General features: G+C 45.4%; 1 long non-coding RNA gene across 1 annotated transcript; it reads right to left on the minus strand.

Moving 5' to 3' along the window:
• Positions 1–3,836: 3,836 nt before the first annotated feature.
• LOC139794719 (uncharacterized) lies at positions 3,837–5,325 on the minus strand. Its single transcript, XR_011725230.1, has 2 exons — positions 4,738–5,325; positions 3,837–4,393 (listed from the first exon to the last, which is right to left on the minus strand). It is a non-coding gene; the product is annotated as an uncharacterized lncRNA (long non-coding RNA).
• Between the last annotated feature and the right edge of the window lie 904 nt (positions 5,326–6,229).

Raw genomic sequence — 6,229 nt, forward strand, 5'->3', positions numbered from 1 at the left:
AGTTGCCCTGTTAGTTTTCAGCTCAATCTAAATGCTTTTGTGTGGTTTTTTGTCCTGAAAAGAGACACTGGAGAAATTATTTAAAATAACAGATACCTCTTAGTCTGATTTTTAATGTAATAATTCTCAGGTTTCTGTTGTGTTTTTTTGCAATGTATTCTGTAACATTATACACATTCTATATATAACCATTCTATATATACATTGATTACATCTGGCTTTGACAGGCACAGACTCCTCTCACACCTTTGAGAGGACTAGTGGGATGGTGTTTGGTGGCTCTGCTCAAGTAAGGAAGGTCAGCCAGATTTGGCTAACATCACACGAGGAGAAGGTAAATATGAACTTACTTCTTGAATTACTGAAATATATTCTTCACTTCTCCTTCTAGGATTATTATCTACACAGCTTGGATCTATGTTCCTCAGCACCCATGTGCTGCTTCCTAGAGCCCTCAAAAGCCTGTCTGCTCTCCCCAAATATTCCTTTTGCATCTTCCAACCCAAAGCTGCTTTTAAAATAATTGTTGACCCTGTGCCTGGTCTGTTTCCTTTCCCAGCCTATCAATAGTGCCCTTCAAGGCACCCATGGTTCAGCTGCTCTCCCCTCTCCCCCCTTTGAGCCCTCACTCCTCACCCCAGGCTGGAGCTGGGGTAGCAGCTCCACCAAGATTCCTGATTCATCCCCAGGCTGGAAGGGGGATGAGAGCAGGTGGAGATGGAATGAGGAGTGGAGCAATCCCTGTTCTCAGTAAGTGTCACGGTTTAACACTGGCCCGGCAATTAAACCGAGTGACAGATGCTCTCTATTAATCTCTCTCTCCTCCCTGATAAAGAAAGGAGAGAGAATAAGGGAGAGAGACTTATGGGTTGGAAACTAAACTACACAACTTTAGTGAAACAGTAATGATAAATAGGAAAAATTTACTCAATCTCCTTTGCAGAATCTTTTTACTGCTCAATTGTTGATGCCATATGACACAAAAATGCTTGTTAATACTGTTAACTCCTTCTCAGCAAGTGCAACTACTTACAAGAGACTTAGCTAAAAGCAAAAGTACAAGACAGAAAATCACCTTTATCCTGGCCCAAACCAGGACATTAAGGAAGTAAGGTGTGGTTCATCCTGATGTTGCCTGGAACACCCTCTTACCCAAGGACAGTGGCAACCAGGAAGAAGGCTTGTCAGGTGTGGGTTTCTTGGAATTGCCCATCCAGGCCCTACAACAAAGGCTGGGCTTTATGGGATTAAGAGTTTTGTTCTGTGGAATATGGTTTAAAAAAACCCTGCCCAGAAATAGGGTGAGCTGGCTCCTGGTGTTCTGTGCGGGACACAGACTGCTCTGGAACACACAAAGACTTTAACTGAAGCACATGTACAGGGTAGTACACGCAGGATGGAAAGAGCCTGCTATAGAAGCTGGTGAATGTTATATTATCCTAGCAGAATAACAAGTCAGTTTTACTATTCTTCATATCTTTTTCTCATTAATTATTAATATTCAGTTCATATGGCAGTGAGCAGAATGTGCCCACAGGTCTATCCATAAAGGAAGTAATTTACTGCCTGCTTTATAGCAGTGCTGTGCAAACACTCAAGTTGCTTTAAGTACTGCATTTCTATGGGAGTAGTGGCACAGTGAGGTGAACAAACACAACATTCTGGAGGAAACCAAGTATTTTTTGTTCAGCCCCAACTCACTCTGCTACCAGCCCATGGCAGTGTAAAAATAAATCAGTGTTGTTAATGAAAAAACTGAGGAACTGAAAATGATCCCAACACAGTCTTAAACTCAGTGTTTCTATTATTACTACAGGACTTCTGCTTTGTGCAGCTTGAAGACAGTACTAGAGGGGTGCTAGCCTTACTCCAGCTGAAACTCCAGTTTCCTTACTGAAACCAAAATGGTGAGAGGGGGAGCCCAAGGGACCATGATTACTTCCCAGCCTCAGAGTGATTTCTTGTAAGTACCTTGTAATACTCTTCAAAAATCACAATTCTTTATTAATACATAATTGTACAACCCCTGGATTGTCCTGTTACATCTGCCTCTGTGTAAGAGGAAGATTTTCCTCTCTTCTTGTTCCCTAGATTATAGAGAAGGTTTTAAATATTGTTATTCAATTGTTTCTCCACAGATCGTTTCTCCAAGTGCAGTTCCACCGCTGACCAGCACACGGAACAGACCCAGAGGGGGACTGGGATCTGCAAAACCCTCCTCATATTTGCAGTCCTCTCTTGCCTTAATGTGTGTATCTGAACTGTTCACTAGCACCCTGCACCAAAGCATGTATCTACTAACTTCAGTTCATCCTGGAAACCAGCAACCCCCAGAATTCAGGGAAACTTCAATACTTAACCCTGTACTCATCCTTAAGAGTACTGCTAAACTCAAGCCTGAACAAAGACGGGGTCCAGCAGGTATTCCTGTACGTGCTCAAAGATAACAGCTGACTAATCTGTATAGGGAGAACTGATAGAGAACTTCCAGAGGCCGTGGTCTTCAGTAAAGCTAATTTTCATCCCTAACATTTTTCAGATCATTTCAGTATGGCTTCTGTAAATCAGAAACCGTGGCACTCAAACTGCGCTGGGTTTTTTTGCAGACCTAAGGGCTTTGATTTTTACTCTCTACCCTCCCACATTCCGGTGCAATTCCTTTCCTTAATGAGCATGCACACAAAATGACCTCTGTGTTCCCTTCTGCAAAACTGTGCACTCTTTCCCTGGAGTTCATTTTTTCAGGATAAAAGGTGCAGTTATTTTCCTGTGCAGCAACAAGACTGGCTTTGCAAACAGATTTTCAGCTTCTCATTAGGTTGATGAGAATTTGGTCAGCCTGGTAAAAACTCTTTTTGTGTGTTGGAATAAAATTAAATTTTATTTAAGTACCCCTATATATTAGTCTTTTAAAAGAGCCTTCTGAATGCAAAGGCAGACACTACTGCTCAGTCTACTCTTCCGTGAGCATTACAAATTATTTATTAATAAGGCAGGTGGAATCTGACTTTATGCAGTCAATCGTGAATAATGTGTTAATAAATTAAACCTTAAAAACTCTTTCATAGCTGTAACATCACTCCCCAACTTTCCTCAGTTACACGCTGTTCTCTAGCAGCGTGTTCATTCTTTGTCATTGTGAATCTCAGAAATCTCTGATAAACTCACTATACTGGTGACCATGGCACTGGAATGGCAGAAACTAGATCTATGAAACAGTTAAATGCTATCCTCTGACACAGCAGATGAGATTTAGTAAGTGCAACACTTCCCTGACATTCTTTGATGATGCCTTTGATTTGTGGTCATGGCAAAACTGCTCATCCTTGTAACCTACAATTATGACATTTAAGTGATAAAACCCACACAAACCAATACCTCCACTAACCATGCAGTTTCACTATTTTAATGCTGGGGAATTGCATTTTACTTCTGATCTAATTCTCATTTAAGTCAATGACAGCCTGAAGAATTTTTCAGTTTGCTTCAGTGATAGGAAGTAAGCCCAGCAGTCAAAGTTTATTCTCCAAATATTAGTAGAAATGCTTTGCTTATTAGGCAGTTGATAGCTTGAAGGCATTAAAATCTTTGCATCCAAATACACATGCTTTTGTGAGATCTTAGTTGTCAGATAAGTTTATAAATCTGTAAAACAATCTTGAATTTCTTCTTCAGCTTTGGTTAATTGAAGCATTTGGGAAGTGTGGATCTTTACAAAACCACCCACTGAGGAACAGTACTGAAATGTTTCCTACTCAGGAACTTCACTGCCAGTCAACTCTGACTTTCCAGTTATCGTAAACTGTTGTTAATTTAAGACTATTATAAAACTGGAGTTTAGTTTTATTTTTATTTGGATAAAGCAATTCAAGACACACGACATGGACCAAGATAACAATCTATGAGGCAGATCTATGAAACTGCAAAATTCACTTTCTGCTCCCTCCCAAACAGAATACACACAGAGAATACACCTCTAAATACATGCATAAGAGGCATATAGCCAGGATTGCTCTTTAGAATTTACAAAGCACTATCAGGCAACCAACAGCATTAACTTTAGTTTGAAGAATCCATGTGAAAACTTTTTAAGCCAGAACATAAATAGGTTTTGAAAACCTACAACAGAAGTTGGACAAGCAGAAATAACTTCTGCAAAGCTTATGTATTGCACTCCACTTGCCAAAACCAGGTCTAAATAAGGAAATGGTGTCAACTAAACCAGTCAAAGTCCCACTAATTAATATTTTACTGTAGCTGTTAACAGACACGACTGTAAAAACCCCATCTGTGTGTGTAGCATGTGATGGACCTATCACTTGGCAGAAACTGTCCAGGAGTCTTTTGGCTCAGGCTCCAGATTAACACAGATCTTGCCTGTGCAGACAAATTCCTGTGGGAGATGAAGGGCCCAGATGAGTGTTTCAGGGACACATTTCCAACCTGTCTGACTGCCAGATGATCCACTGTAGAAAACTGGGGATTTTCCAAGATGCCCATCTCCATGTGGTTCAACTTCCATATCCTCCTACATCCAGGAACTCCAGGGATGATAACTCTTGCCAAGACTTAAGCGGGACAACTAGCACTGCTTGGTCAGTCTTGGCACTACATTTGCCAAGCTTGGTAGTTGCACCATTCTGAAAGTGTTGTTTTAGTTGAACAGAGTTTCGTGAACTGCAGAAACACCCTCACTCAAGTAAGAATGCCACACAACTGGATCTTAACACCACTTACTGTTGTGCTCTTCAAGCACATGAAAGGACAATCTCACCTTTCATCTTTTCCAGCAGTTTTCCAACTTTAATCTCAAGTGCATTGCGATATACCAGCAGACCTACTGGAGACATGAGGGACTGCAGCTGCTAAAAAGCAGACAACCCAACCGTAATCACAGACTGTTTCCATAAATAAAGTCACATATGACTTTTATGGGTCAGGTGTTCTGGAGGCTGTATTTGAGTGGCACCGAGTCCTGATAACATCTTCAGCCCATTCATTAAAAGCTCACCAGGCACCTATCCGACTTGCAGTCCATTGGGTTCTGTGCCATCCTGCCATGCACGAATGGGGATACAAGGGCAGTCTTATATAGAGATCAAAATCGGGAAAGCTGATCTCAGGCTGCCTGTACATATAGAAATGGTCAGGACCTGCCCACAACCTGCAGGTTCACTTCAGTACTGTCAGGGGAATGCAGCGGTACCACACAGCCAGCCCAACACTTAAGGACTGCTACACCTCGTCCCGCCCAGCCCTCTCAAATCTGCCTCCCAACCTTACACCCTGCCTGCACACCCCTCCAAATACCACCTTTGGGCCCTGTCCCCCCTCCCCCGGGAGCCAGCAGCAGCACCAGCCCTCAAGCCTCGGCGGGGGCCTCCCCTCTACCCCGCCACCATTTTAACGGGGGCGCGGAGTGGAAAGGCGGCATCGGAGCAGGGCCACCTCGTCTCTTCCATCCCCTCCAGAAAGGGAAGACACCACAACCTTTCTCCCTAGCCCAGGGAGGCTGCCTCAGAGCGGTCCCCACCCCGAGGAGCTCCAGCAGAACACGAACACGAACACGAACACGGTCCCGGTCCCGGTCCCGGTCCCGGTCCCGGTCCCGGTCCCGGTCCCGGTCCCGGTCCCGGTCCCGGTCCCGGTCCCGGTCCGCTCATCCTCCCTCCACCCCCTCCCCGCGGAACCCCACGCATGCGCGCAGCCACCACCCACGCCCCAGGGGAAAGCGGCGGACGACGAGCTTACCCTGGGAGAGGCCGTGTCGTCACGGGACCTGCCGGCCAATGAGCGAGCGCGATTTAAATAGCGCACTATAAATAGCAGCCCGCGGGGAGCGGTTGGTTTCGCTCGGCTCCAGGTGTGGAGGTGGCAGCGGCGGCTGCGGAGCGCAGCACAGCACAGGGGCCCCCGCCCCCCGCCCGCGTTCCGTCAGGGCTCCCAACACCGTCACCGGCCCACGCCCCGGGGCGGATGGTGGACGGGGCGGTGTCCCCCTTCTTGGGGAGAGGCCCTGGGACAGGGCGTGGCGCCCTCGGGGCCATGGTGCCGCGGCCTTACCACTTCATCTACCCTCAAGGACTCGGTGGCTTTCCCACCTGATTTTAGTTTGTCTTCCTTTCGGGCGTGCGCTCCTATCTGAAGGAGCTTTGGGCAGCCAGTGCTAGGCTATCATGGAAAAAACACTGTTCCTGGCAGTAATTCCTTGTGCGTCCTCTTCTGTTTA

This window comes from Heliangelus exortis, chromosome 3 (assembly GCF_036169615.1).
Source record: "Heliangelus exortis chromosome 3, bHelExo1.hap1, whole genome shotgun sequence".
Classification (NCBI taxonomy): Eukaryota; Metazoa; Chordata; class Aves; order Apodiformes; family Trochilidae; genus Heliangelus; species Heliangelus exortis.